This window comes from Typopeltis vanoorti, chromosome 25 (assembly GCF_054136105.1).
Source record: "Typopeltis vanoorti isolate ZY-2024b chromosome 25, IOZ_Tvanoo_1.0, whole genome shotgun sequence".
Lineage (NCBI taxonomy): Eukaryota > Metazoa > Arthropoda > Arachnida > Uropygi > Thelyphonidae > Typopeltis > Typopeltis vanoorti.
In genome coordinates this window covers 55,349,874-55,365,396 of record NC_143573.1, presented here as the reverse complement: position 1 = coordinate 55,365,396, position 15,523 = coordinate 55,349,874, and the positions used below count along the sequence as shown (strand labels likewise).

Sequence of the window (15,523 nt, the reverse complement as noted above, 5' to 3'; positions counted from 1 at the left end):
ATATTTTTTCTCTACAGTGTGGGGTATTTTGAACATATATCCTACACCTACTTCTTAACAAGTAAGTAAAAGCACCCAAAGTTCAGATAATTGAATCAGTGTAACACCATAATTGCCATATTACAGAATCTCTACTTCACATGTATGTTGTAACTTCTATAATAACTTATGGATCAACTACAGTGCTCCATTATCAATGTAATATGCTCACTGATGAGTTAGCTTCTCTGAAATTTTGCATGGAGGTAGTAGCTGAAGACTTCATGAATGGTGCCTTTACTTCTTTATTCTAGCACCTAGTGAAATTAGTCTGAAGATTATCCTGGGGGGGGGTGGGGGGGGGGGGGGGTGGGGGGGGGGGGGGGTGGGGGGGGGGGGGGGTGGGGGGGGGGGGGGGTGGGGGGGGGGGGGGGTGGGGGGGGGGGGGGGTGGGGGGGGGGGGGGGTGGGGGGGGGGGGGGGTGGGGGGGGGGGGGGGTGGGGGGGGGGGGGGGTGGGGGGGGGGGGGGGTGGGGGGGGGGGGGGGTGGGGGGGGGGGGGGGTGGGGGGGGGGGGGGGTGGGGGGGGGGGGGGGTGGGGGGGGGGGGGGGTGGGGGGGGGGGGGGGTGGGGGGGGGGGGGGGTGGGGGGGGGGGGGGGTGGGGGGGGGGGGGGGTGGGGGGGGGGGGGGGTGGGGGGGGGGGGGGGTGGGGGGGGGGGGGGGTGGGGGGGGGGGGGGGTGGGGGGGGGGGGGGGTGGGGGGGGGGGGGGGTGGGGGGGGGGGGGGGTGGGGGGGGGGGGGGGTGGGGGGGGGGGGGGGTGGGGGGGGGGGGGGGTGGGGGGGGGGTTTATTTATTATAGTCTAACCAAGTGCAAAATAAACTTTCAACATCTTTCTCTAAATCCAGAGTAATTTAATAATAAGGTGGCACACCTTTTGGCAACTCCTATAAGTAAAGATGACCTCTCCATTGCTTCTGCCCAGATATCTCTGCCTCAGGGCCTGACTCCCACTGACGAGACCTCAATAAAGGTCAAAACCAGTCTAGGCAGTCTCCCTTCCCTTAATGCATAACATTATACATATCCACAAGGAAATGTGTTTTGCATTATGGGAAATACTGAGATAGGAGTGATGATAGCTTGGTCCACCTTTGCTTCGAGTTGCCTGGTGTTGCACTACCTTTCATCAATCCTGAAGATATTTTCAGGTGCAAACTTTGTTTGCTCACACTTGGATAAAGGATTAAACTAAATTTAATATAAGTTAAACTGGTTTGAACACTATCTTATATACAGCTAATTTAGTGTTTTGACTAATTTGTTTCTTATTCCATGTAAATTTATTCAACTGATTCTCTACCATACCAGCTTTGTTGATTCTGTTGTCTATTTTCATATTTGATTTACCATCTTCACTAAAAATTGTGCCTAAATAGCTGAAATGTTATACTCGTTCTAATGGATTCATCAGTAATGGGCCTTGTTTAACTGGCATGTTCCATCAAGTGTGAAATCTTTTATGTTAAACCACAATGTAAAAATGATGGTACAAGCCACTAAGAATACAATCTGGTTGGCTAAATCCCAAATTGTTTTCCATTCCTCATTTTTTCACTTTCTGTGGGTAGATACCTAACAGGGTGCATCAAAAGTGAGGATTGGATATTTGATCAGAAATCCCAGTCAGTTCTCTGCATTTCTTAAGAGGCTACATGGAGATTTCCTCCCAATTATACAAGTTTGACCCTTAAGCATCCCTGGTACTTATCTAATACTTCTTCCACTGGTACCTTTTTTTTTTTTATGTTGGGCCCATATACGAGAGATTGGCTGGTCAACCTATAGTACTTTAGTACTGTATATTGTTAGTGGGATGGGAAAGGAGGAACTTGTTAACTTCGATTTGAAAGCCCTGTATATTGTATTCCTTGGGAAATACCTCAGGGGGAAGACTGTTCCACAGTACAGCAGTAGCAGGAGGAGGAAAAGAAACTTGTTCTGTGGGTTTCAAGGTGTACTGTGAAGGGATGTTGGGCGGTGGCTGTACGTGTTCCAATGGGTTTAGTACAGAGTGGGAGAATTATTGATGTTGTTTCAGATGAGCATTTTCCATGAAAATATTTGTAGAATATACAAATTGCAGGGACTAAACGTCTGTGTGAAAGTGGGGGGAGTGAGTCGGTAAGAGATGGATCATTTGTCAGTCTAATTGCTCTCCTCTGTATTGAGTCAAGCATTTTGAGTCCCACTCCAAATGTGAGAACAGTATTCGATAGCTGGGGGGATTATTTGCGATTTTTATAAGGTTAGCAGCTGTTTTGAAGTGAAGTAACGTCTTGAGTGAAAGAGAAAGGCTAGTTTTTTGGATGCTGAGGCTGCAATGGTTGTGATGTGTTTATGCCAGGAGAGGCCTGATGTCATGGTAATTCCGAGAAGAGAAATTTCATCTTGTCTGGGGATTTGAGTGTTATCAAAAATAATACTGGGGGAAAATGGTTCTTTTTTGTGGGAAATAAGACAGAACTGGGTTTTACTAGCATTGAAGTTGACAGGGTTATCTTAGCCATCGGAGGATGTTTTGGAGGTTTGCGTTAAGGGAAGTTGTTGTTGATGTTCTGTGGGTTAAAGTGAGTTGTATAGGATAAGGTTTATCAAATGAAAGGGACTTATCCAGAATCATTGCTGCCATATATTTAACAAAGATTTCTGGTTCCTTAGAAATCTTTTCATAGTTCAAAATTTGAGCCGTGAATATAATATCTTGAGTCTTTATTAATTTCATCCCTCTACCAGGAAACTTCATTCACTGTGATCATTGGCTGGTTCTCCACAAAAAAGTTCGTGCTTATAGTTGCCACTGAAATAATTTTCAAACTTTGATCGGAGAACCACCAATCTGTCATCACTGAAATGAATGACTTTGTAATAGGCCAGTTGTGACATTACTCTTTCACAATTCTTATAAATGTCTCCTTCATGTGGGTAGCCTAATTATCACAAATAGTTTAAACAATGACAAGTTAAACTTTCAACATTCTGTGTATTCTGAGGAAATAGAATTTGCATCCATATCATTATGCTTTCCAAAGAAAGAACATTGAAGTTTAATTTTAATTGCCAGTTAAAGAAATTTTTTCAGTCTTTCTATGACCAGTTTCTAAATTAATCTCTGTCATGGGCAAGTAGGGTTCTCCTTTCTGGAAACTTGGGTTTTTAACTCCACAAAAATTAACCATAGAGCTTACTGTCACAGACAGCAAGAAGATGTTTTGAGTTTAGAACCATGGGTTAACAGCAGCTGCCTGCTATATATATTTATCTTCCCCCCCCCCCCCCCAAAAATTTAATTAACTTTGTGGAACTGAAAGGCAATAGAGGATTTTTTTTTTTTTTATCTGAGCATCCCATCAGGCAGAAACTTAGTAAAGTCTGGTCTCATCTACATCATAAATATCACGTGGTTCATTTCCTTCAGCAGCATTTGCACTGTAGATGCTAGCCATAGTTCTCTTTATACACGCACAGAAATCCATCTTGCACATGCTGTCTGGCACCATTTGATGAAATATGGGCGCATTTTAATGTAAACTTGTCTTTTCACTAGTGAGTATTACTATATCACTTTTTCATGACAGGTTACTGCATATTTCTCCATAAAACATAGCTTTCATTGAAATGAATAACTTTGTGCTAGGCCAGTTTTTATATTAACCGTCTCACAATTCTTATGAACCTCTTTACATGAGCAACACAGTTATCCATAAATAGTTTAAACCATATCAAGTTAAACCTTCCATTGTTCTATGAATACATCTTTTATTAATTTATCTCAGAAGCAACTACAGTGATGCCTTGGTCAACTGACGGTAATCCGTTCCAGGATTACCATCGTTATCCAAGGCGCGATTCCCCATAAGATTTGATTGAAAATCGATTAATTTGTTCCAGCTCCTCCCCACAACCATAGTACATATTAAAAATGCAGATAAAACTCATTTAAAATGTCATAACATATGGTAAATATCATTTATTTATTATACAGTGCTACAAAAAAATTAACATTAATAAAATGAATTGTTCATGAAAACAGTTTAATTATTAATCTTCACCAGAAGGACAATTGGGCTCACTTCGGAGTTTTTTGACAAATAGACCTGTAAAAAACATGTCTAGGGTTGTTTGCTTCTGCCTCTTTTTTAAAATGTTTCTGAAAAACTGCATGGACTTTTCATTAAATAGATCTGCAGTTCTGATAACCTCAGATTTGTTTGGATTCCATTTCATAGCAACATTTTGAACTTCCTCCCACTTTGCCAAAACATTTTTTGGTTTCAACAGCTTAAGACTAAGCTTAAGACCCCAAGTGAAAAACAAAATATAAATACAAGAGCAGAACGACTGACTACAGTGCTAAAAAAAGCAGTAGAGGAAGTAATTCCTGAAAGAGAAAAGATCAACAAGAAATGGATAGCTCAGGTAGCTCAGGAAACCCTAAAATTGGTACAAGAGAAAAGAGAACTGAAACTTAAAAGAGAGAATTCAGAGGTAGCAGATGAGTTATACCGTCAAAAATGTAATTAAGAACGGAAAGCTGTAAGATCTGATAAAGTCAAATGGTTGGAGGACCAGTGCAAAGACATTGAACAGTACTATGGAGAACACAAAACTAGAGAGGTCTACAAACTTATAAGAAATGTCAATAGGAAGTGGCAAACACGATCAGTAGCAGTCAAGGATGAAAATGGTAAAGTATTGATGGACAAGACAGAAATCATAGACAGATGGACAAGATATTGCAGCGAACTATATAAAAATCAACTAAATGATACTGCAACAGAAGTAATCAAAGAACTAAAAGCAATCGCTCCACCAGCAGAGATCTTTGAAAATGACATCTTGGAAGATGAGGTGAATAAGGCTATAAAACATCTCAAGAACAACAAGAGTCTTGGAAATGACAATATAATAGGCGAGATGCTAAAATATGGGGGAGAATCAGTTGTAAAAGAAATGCATAAGCTGTGTAATGAAATATGGAGATCAGGGTATGCCCCCGAAGAGTGGAAAAAATCAGTCTTGGTTGTTCTTCATAAAAAAGGCAGTGCTTTAGAATGCACCAGTTACAGAACTATTGCATTCATCTTGCCAAAGTGCTGATGAAAGTTCTGGTATTTCATCAGCACAAATGAAAATACCAGAACGCCTGAAGGGGCATATGGAGGCACATCTTCCGGATGAGCAAGCTGGATTTCGACAAATCGAAGTACAGTGCAACAAATACTCGCACTAAGACTAATAGCAGAGAAAGCTCGAAGAAAGAACAAAAAGATATACTGCTGTTTCATGGACTTCCAGAAAGAATTGATGATATTGACCAAAATATATCATGGGCTGTCTTGGAATCCTATGGTGTGGACAATAAATTGATCTGCCTGCTGAAAGATATAAACAGCCAAGCACAAGCAAAAATCAGAATAGCAGGTGAGACTGGAGATTGGTTTGCCAGAAGTCAAGGCACAAGACAAGGGGACCCAATATCACCAATCATCTTCATCACACATCTGGGAAGAACACTAGATAAGATTAAAGAAGGCGGAGGCATTTCAATAAATGGCATGAGAATAAACTACCTCTTCTTTGCAGATGACATCGTCCTGATTGAAGAAGACGCAGCAAGGCTGGAACAGACATTGCAAACACTATACACAGAAGGAAAAAAGATATGGACTAAATGTGAACCTTGAAAAAACTAAAACAATGATATTTGGACAACAGGAGTTACTGAATATAGTTACAATAGACAGATTTCAACTGGAAAATGTGGAACACTTCACATATCTTGGATGCCACATGACACATGACTTGGACCCCAAAAAAGAGATAAAAATTAGAATAGCCAGAGCAACAACTATTTTAAAAGCCATGAACAAAATATGGAAGAGCCAAGCTATAAAGATGCAAACTAAACTGCGCATTGTAGAAACCTGTACTTCAGTAGCATGCTCTATGGATGCGAGGCCTGGGTACTCCTGAGAGAATCTGAAAGGAGGATATTGGCATTTGAGAGGAACAGCTATAGAAAGATCTTGAGAATAAGCTGGATACAGAAAGTGAACAATGAGGAAATTTACAGACGAATACAACCAAAAGAAAACCTGATCCAGAAAATAATCAGAAGGAAACGATGTCTATTTGGTCATCTATGTAGAATGAATGATGAGAGAAAATTAAAAATGTTGCTGTTTGGAATGATTGAAGGAAAGAAAAAAAGAGGAAGACCAAACAGAGAATGGGCTGATGACATCGTCAAATGATGCAGAAACTCTATACACAAACTGAGTCATATTGCACAAAATAGAATGCAGTGGAAGAAGCACATCAAGATGGCAGCAGACAGCTACGGGCACTGGACCCATGGTTGTTGATGATGATGATGAATTTGTTCTTTCTCCCCATCCTCATCTTCAGATGAAATTTCCATTTCTTTTTCTTCACGTTGCTGCTTGAAAAGTTCTTTTAGCTCGTCAGTAGTCAGTTCTCGGTCATGCATCTCCAATAATTCTTCAACATCTTCCATGTTAAGATCATGAGCAGTTGCCACAATATCCTTTACCAATTTGTGTCCTTCATCTAAAGTTTCTTCATTACCAAAGGAAGGACACAGTTTCCTCCATGCTGCTTTGAGACATTTCATTGTTACAAATTTCATTCTTACTTCTTGCCAAGCCTTTACAATTAGCCTAATTGCTATGACAATGTTGAAGTCTTCCTTCCAAAATTTTCTTAGGGTTATGTTGGTAGCCTCACACATTTCAAAGAAGCACCTGGTAAAAAGTGCCCTTGTGTAAAGTTTTTTAAAATTTGCAATTATCAGCTGATCCATAGTCTTCGGAGGAAGAAAAATCACCTTGATGAAATCTAATTCCTCTGGTAGCTCTTCTTGTATGCCCATTGGATGGCCAGGTGCGTTATCCAAGGTTAAAATGGCTTTTAGAGGCAGATTGTTTTGCTCAAGATAGGCTTTGACAGTTGGTCCAAACACTGAATCCAGTCTCTAAATTCTATTCTTGTGACCCAGGCTTTGCTGTTAGACTTTTACAAAACACCGAGATTGGATTTACAGACATTGAACTTTTTGAATGCTTGTTGATTCTCTGAGTGGTAGATTAACATTGGTTTTACCTTGCATTTGCTGCTAAAAGCAATGTTAACCTATCATTCATTGGTTTATGCCCAGGAAGTGTTTTTTTCTTCTTTTGTAATAAATGTCCTGCTGAGCATTTTCTTCCAAAATAACCCAATCTCATCACAATTGAAGGTGTTGAGGTAGGTATTCTCCTCCTTCTATAATTCTTGTAAAGCTATTGACAAATTTATCTGCTGCTGCTTTGTCAGCACTAGCTGCCTCTCCATGTCTTGACTACACTATGAATTTCTGTTCTTTTTTTAAAGTTGTCAAACCAACCTCTGCTACCTTTTGAAATCATCATCATCTACTTCAGAACTTGATCCCGAAGTCTTCTTTTTCAAATCTTGATAAATTTGTTTGGCTTTCTGACTGATTGTATTTTGAGATTTAGTATCACCCGCCATTTCTCTTTCTTTGATCTAAATTAATAATAGATTTTCCATTTGCTCAAAAAGAAGCCCTCTGACATTCAACCTTGAAGTTCCCCTAGCAACCATAGCTACCATAAGTTCTTTCTTAGCCAAAATGGTTGATATTGTAGAATGACTGGTTTCATATATTCGAGTTAGCTGCATAACTTTCACACCTTCATGATGTTTTGCTATTATTTCTTTTTCTGTTTTTTCTTCCCCCCCCCCCCTCACTAGCTTTCTTTTTGAGACCCATTTTTGAGTCGCAGAAAAGTATCTTATGGATCATTTTTTTTGGATAACCATTGTCTATCAGGGTTTTTGATATATGGGATAATTCATCTTTTGAGATCTTTTTCTTCTGTTGTGATGTGAGTGGCCCTATTTTTGAGCATGTGTACGATGCTCAGTTTTTGAGAAATGTGTTGCGAAGATGTGAAGTGTAAATATCGATCTGTGTTGGTTGGTGTGTAATAGACTACAAGGCTGATATGTCTATCCATTTCTTTTTTAATTAAGGTATTCAGGAATGACAATTGCTTGTCCTTCTCAAGTTCCAAGGTGAACTTTATTTTGTGATGGAAGGAGTTAATCTTGGTTAGAAAATCAAAAAGATCTTTTTCTGTGTTTTTCCATATGATAAAGATGTCATCCACGTACTTCCACCATACTGTGGGTTTAGGGCAGTGTTTCTCAACCTTTTTTGGATCACTCTCCACCTCAACGTCTCAAAGATTTTGATGCCCCCCTCTAGCATAACAGTCAGACAAATTCAGTTAGATCTGCACGGGGGGGGGGGGGGGGGTGCCCATTGTGAGGCCTGTTAATTGTTCGTAAATTGTTCCATTCTATAAGAAAAAATTAGATTTTAGGCAATGATGGAAAAGAGAAGCAATATCTTGAGGGAAAAGGTTGCTCAAAATGCTTATTACTTCTACTGGAACATTAGTTCCAGTAAAAGCCCTATAATGGATGGAATTAATTCTCCCGCATACTTATTATCGAAACACCTCGCCAGTCTCTTGAAGGCGCACATCCGTGATTCGGATACCTACATAAAAAAATTCACAACATTTCGTTGATAAATTGAAGAACATCTCGATCTCCAAAACATTCTTGCAAGCCTGGATGTAATATCCTTATTTACTAGTGCATACACTAGTATCATGTTTGGGCAAGAGGAATAGAAGAAAAGAGCCTGTTCACATTTTGTTTGAACAGCTGAGGTTTGTAATCTTAGAGGAATACAGTGAGGGAGACTGTTCCAGAGAACAAAAGTAGATGAAATAAAAGAGGAGGCAGTGAAGTTGGTTTGGTGAGTTTTAAGATGGACTGGATGTTGGTTAGAAGTGGCTCTCGTTTTAATCATTTAGGAGGAGAGTGGAGGAATAATAGTGGCCAATTCAGCAGAGCACTGTCCATGAAAGTATCTGGGAAAGTATCACAAGGGAGAAACTGAATGTCTGTGAGCCAGATTTCCCTCTTCTAGATAGAATCAAGCAATCTTAGAGAGGATTTTGGTGAACCACTCCAAATAATGGGAGCAATATTCCATGGCTGGTCTGATTTGGGCTTTATATAGAGTTAGCAGGTGTGAAGTAGCGTCTTGTGAGAAAACGTACAAGTTTTTTGGCAGCTACAGAAGGTATGGTTGAAATATGGTTGGTCCAGGAAAGATTGGAGGTGCAAGTCAGTCCAAGAAGAGAAATCTGATTGTGTTTGGATATCTCATCCCCCACTCCCTTACCTTCAGTAATACCAAGGTAAGAGGGAGGGGATGTGAGCTCTTTCTTGCAAGAGACCAAACAGAACCGAGTTTTGGTTGCATTGAAGTTTGGAAGGTTGCCCTTGCCTCACTGTGATATAGCTAGAAGATCTGAGCTCAGGTCCTGGTCATAGTATATCTTGAGGATTCTAATACTTAGCACTAACAGGTTTGTCAAATGAAAAAGAGGAATGGAGTGTACTTGTGTGCGTGTAGAAAGGCTTATGTATTCGTTGTACATGTTGACTAATTTTGATGGTAATATCAGAACACAGAAAGATAAGTAAATAATTATTTATTGACTTATCGCTGATATTTCGCTGGTGTTATAACCAGCATCTTCAGAGCACAAAACAGTTTGTCACAGTACGTGAGACTACAACAACATGGTGTAATAATGGGACTAGTTTGAAAAATTGTAGCAACAACACAAAGACTAAAGTCCTAATTAGGCACCCTGTTTGTTAAAAAAAAAAAAAAATTTACTTATCTTTCTGTGTTCTGATATATTACCATCAAAATTAGCCAAAATGGAGTGTACTGTTAGCATATGGATAGGATTGGAAGTCTGAGTGCAGGTCATTTATATACAAGTGGAAGAGAGGGAGTGAAAGAACCCTGGGGTACTCCTGCATTGGTGGGTAAATCCGAGGAGATCAGAGTAATCCATTCACCATGACATGTAGTGAGCAACCAGTGAGAAAGTTGGTGATCCAGTTGCAGAGTGGGGAAGGCAGACCATAGGATGGCAGTTTGGTGAATTGGCCCCTGAACATTTCAAAGGCATCTGATCAGATGCCTTTGAAATGTCGAGGGCAACCACATGAGCTTTTCCATAGCAAAATCCATACTGCTGGTCACTGATTAGTTGGTATTAGTTGGCATAATCTCTAGATGGTTTAAGAGTTGGTTGTCGATGGCCTCCATAATTTTTGAGAGAACAGAAATGAGAGCAATTGGACGGTAGTTCATTGGCTGATTTTATCACCTTTCTTTTGGGATGGGCTGGATGTGGATCTGTTTCCATGTTGTCAGGTAGATGCCATTTGAATAGGATAGACTGAAGAGGTGATACTGGATAGGTGTTAGTTCTGGGGCACAATTTTTTTAACTCAGGTGGGATCATCAGGAGCAGATGCTTTGTGTTCAGGTTAAGGATTCTTCGGATTTCTTTTTGTCGGAAGATATGAAGGGAGCCATTCTTTGTGGAGTGGAGGGAACTTTGTCCATGCTATCAATTCAGGAATTGGAAGAGAAGAGTGATGCAAGTAAGTTGGCCTTGTCTTTTGGTGTGGTGACTACAGTACCATCTGGATGTGAGATTGGTGGAAACCAGGATGGACAGTAGTTGCACTCACTACGGCCTTGGCAAGGGACCAGAAGGAGCGACTGTTATTTGGTCAGGTGGTTTGCAGCATTTTGCTCTTTCAAAGTCTGATGTGGACTTTATGATGATTCTATTTACAACTGTTGCAGGCTGCAGTATAGGCAGAGAGGGTAGCTGGAGTTTTGGTCTTGAGGCAATTGTAGTAAGCAGAGGTTTTTTCTTTTACAGCATTGGCACACTTTTTTGAGAACCAAGGCTTAGATGGTGACTGAGAGAGTTTGGACTGGAATAGGAGATGAAAGCCTTCATTCCTGTGAGAATTTCTGTTATTTGGTCTGAGCAAGTGTTTCGAAGCAGTAGTCGAACCATGGGAAAGAGGAATAGAAGTCAAATGACACAAGACTGTGAACTGGTTGGTGTAGGTTATTCTTGTATGACTCACAGAAAGGGCTGTGGCGACTGAGTATCACACCCTACTATTCGCACACCCTGCTGAGGAGTGGTTAGCTTGATGGGGATCAGACTGGACAGTTTAAGATGACATTTGATTATGGTTTTGTTATCGAATAGGATAAACATTGTTGCATTTATTGGCCTGTGTGAAAAAGAAGCCGCTAATGTATCTGTTGGCTTGGGCTGCTCAGACATAGGATATATAATATCAGCTGGTGAGTAATTTGAAGCAGAGGTCATCACAGGTACTTGGAATCCACTGCTTCTGGAAGCATCTCCAGACATCAAATAATTGTCATTGAAATGTGGCTTAAGCTGAAGGGGAATTGGAAGATTAGGTAATTGACCCATGCTTGCAGTTAGGGGGCTGATTTTACTGTGCTTATGAAATAGGAGAGAGATTTTCCTTTCCATATAGGAACTGGAACATAAGGACAGTGAACCAAGAGTTTTTGCATGATATCCTCATTGAATTTCATACATGCAAATTGGAAATTCATGTTCTTCAAGAAGTAATATGGATAAGAAAAAAGGATGTGAGGAGAGCAAATATCTGCAAGGTGTAGGACTTGTACTTGATAGAAAATGCTTCTTGGATATAACTATTAATGCATGGCTCCTAATTGCAAATTTTAAAACTGGGATTAAAGCTCTGAATATAGTTGCCTTCTACTGGTGCAGAAAACGGAAAAAAACAATGCTTCTTTAACACTACCAGATATACTAGGCAGTTTTAAGAAAGTAAATTTTAGGGATTTGAATGCTGGAGTGGCACTGATTCCAATTACTGGGCAGAAGTAATAGGACTATTTGGAATTAGTAATTACAGTGACAATTCCACCAGTTTTTTAAGCTAAATGGATGGAGAATAACCAACACCTGTTTCAACCATAAGGATATTTACAGGTATACTTTGATTTCACTTTATGGCATCCACAAAAGCATGATTGTTCTAATTAATAGTAAATGGGCAAGTTTTGTGTAAAACACTAGGATGTGCAGAGATCTGACCACTACCTTGTTAAGAGCACATTGCATTTGAAGCTTCAAAAATACACCAAGGCCTTCCATTGAGTAATTCTTATATTGCTAGAATTTATTATTATTATTATTAATACGGGCAACTCCAAGGAGTCGACAGACTCATCGAGGGAGGCCCTAACATCATGTCAAGAACAACTATTTGTCTTTCACACAGTATCTATCATACCTCGCCTTAAACTCATTCATGGTCGTAGTACCCACAACAGATACTGGCAGCTTATTCCACTCATTTACCACTCTCCAAGTAAAGAACCTAGCTCTACACCCCTGTTAACCACATTTTTGTCCAGCTTCCATGTATGGCCCCTAGCATCCTCCCACCACCAGCCCTATTCTCAAAAATATCTTCTGGATTAATCTTATAGAAACCCTTCAGTAATTTGAATGTCTCAATTATATCACCCCTTTTCCACCTATCAACCAATTTTTGCAACTCACAAATCTTCAATCTGTTCTCATAAGGTTCATTCCACAGACCTGCCACTATCTTCGTCAGTCGTCCCTCGGATCCTCTCCACCTCCTCCTCATCAAGAAGAAACCCTGGCACCCATATCTGGGCACAGTAGTCCAGATGGGGTCTTATCAGGGCTCGATATAGAGGAACAATAACTTGTTTGTCTCTTCTCGGTAAAGTATTTTTCAGTAACCAACTGATTTGATGAGCTGTTTTAGCCACTTTTGCAATGTGGCTAAAACAGTCATCCTATCCACCAACACTCCCAAATCCCCGGCCTCATCAGTCTTCTGGAGTACGGTTCCACCAATGTGATATACTGCTGCTAATCTTTTCACTCCAAAATGCATAACCTTACACTTTGCACATTAAATTGACATCCATTTTCCTTAGCCCAGTCCTCCAAACTATCCAAATCAGCCTGCAAAGTTTTGACATCCTGTGCACTCACAATTGCTCTACCCAGCTTTGCATCATTAGCAAACAAGTGAACACTTCCTCTCAAATCCTTTCCTATATCGTTAATGAACAAATTAAACAGTAGTGGTCCAAGAACAGAACCCTGCAGCACACCATTAGTCACAGGCCGTCTTTTGGACTCCACTCCTGAATAAACCACTCTCTGGTATCTCTCCATCAACCACCCTCCTATCCATCCCTATCTGCTTCAGTTTACTGATTAGAGTTCCATGTCGTATCCTATCAAAGGCCTTGGCAAGGTCCAGTAGAATCACTGAAAACCCATTAACCTTATCCAGTTTAGTCGTTACTGTGTTATAAAACGTGAGCAAATTACTGAGATATGATCTACCCTTCACAAAACCATGTTGTCCCCCCATACAATATCCTTTTCATCTATCCAATCCTGTATTCTTCTCTTCACTAGTTTCTCCAAGACCTTGACAACGATTCCTGATATGCTAATCGGTCGATAATTTACAACAGCAGTCTTGGAACCTCCTTTATGCAGTGGAGCTATTTCCTCCTCTTTCAACCCCCTCAGGGCTAACCCAGACCCGAGACTCAGATTAAACAGAATGGTCAAAGGTACTGACACTTCTTTAGCCACTTCACGTACGACACGAGCTGGTATACCATCCAATCCCACAGATGTATTGACATTGAGGTTTTGTAATAGACTACTCACCTTCACCTCATTCACCACAATTCCCGTATAAACTTTTGGTTCATTCATTTCTGCAATGTCACCACCTGGATGATATACTCTTGCAAGGTGCTCGCTCAGTAATTCAACTATATCAACTGATTCAGTTACCTCCCTACCATCGGCATTCTTTAAAATCATTCTGCCATATACATTTTTTCTTCTAATTGCAACATATCGAAAAAACTGTTTAGAATCGTCTTTAGCCTGCATGGCCAATGTTCTTTCGTAATCCTTTTTTGCTTTTCTTACCACGCTCGTTACCCTTCTGGCCTGGACTTTATACTGTTCATGTGTCTGCCGGTCACCTTTCTCCTTAAATTCTCTCCATAGTTGTTTATTTTTTTGCAGCTCAAGTTTAAGGGTGTTATTCATCCATTTAACTCCTCCTTGATTTATTATTCGGACTCTAGGTATAGAGTCAGCCATTGCTTCATGCAAACATTTCTTAACCTCCTCCCATGCACTGTCAACTTCTAGCCCTTGCAGTTTTACATGTCATGGCACTGTACCAATCAAGGTACAGTGCCATGATATGTAAAACTTACCAGCCCGATAATTCCACATGTATCCTGTCTTAAATGTAGATTCCACACCTTTAGCCACCTCCCAAGTCAAGACCCTATGATCGCTCTCACCAATTGGTGACAACGTAGTCATATTCGTTACAGCCATATTCTCAGATGCAATTACTAGGTCAATTACCCTGATGATGCAATTACCCTGTCTTAAATGTAGATTCCACACCTTTAGCCACTTCCCAAGTCAAGACCCTATGATCGCTCTCACCAATTGGTGACAACGTAGTCATATTCGTTACAGCCATATTCTCAGATGCAATTACTAGGTCAAGGCACTCTCTGACGCCTAGTATTTTCCATTACATTACATTTCCATTACATTTCCATCGCAGATAGTTATCCCTTAATAACCGCATAAAATCCAATTCCTTCCTCCCATGTGTCCTCTCCTCTTTCCAATCATAGTTGAAATTATGGTAATTATTATGGGAGATTTCAACCATAGTTGAAATCTCCCATAATAATTACCCTCCTTCCACTCATTTCTTCTATTTGCTTATGCATACTATCTCCACCATCTATTCCATCACCTGGTCTATAGCAGCACCCAACTATATATTTTGTTCTGCTAGTTTCATTCTCACACCAAATAGCCTCAAATGTGCTCTTATCTCTATCCTGCGATTCCACTTCTATTCTCCTTGGCTGTAGCTCATCCGCTATCATCAATAACACCCCCCCCCATTTTATTCTCCCTGTCTCTCCTGAACACACCATACCCCTCACATTCAATCCCACTAGCTGTGTCATCTTCTGTCAGCCATGTTTCACTAATGCCAATAACCTGCGGTCTGGAAGTGCCAACCAAGGCCAAAAAATTCTTCCTTCTTGTTCTTAATACTTCTGGCATTTGTATACATGAACTGAAGAAGCCGATTTGTCCCATCCCTATTTTGATGCCTTATACTAACTATCCCATTCTGATTTACGGTCTTTCCTACTCGCTTAGGCATATTACACACATTCACACACTCAACTGTCTCCCTGAAATCTGCATATCTTCTCCCCCCCCCTTTAATAAATCTAGTTTCCCTGGTTCTGTACATTCACTTCCACAACATTCGACAACACCTTTTCAAGCCTCTGCACACCAAATCCATTCAAATGTAATCCATCCATTTTATATAAATCCTTTTGCCCATTGAACTCATTCC

At 40.5% G+C, this 15,523-nt stretch overlaps 1 protein-coding gene across 3 annotated transcripts in view; it reads left to right on the top strand.

Annotated features, from left to right (window-relative positions):
* The window catches only part of LOC150092757 (uncharacterized), a 480,655-nt gene that overhangs the window by 137,159 nt on the left and 327,973 nt on the right, over nt 1-15,523 (top strand). The window lies entirely within an intron of this gene.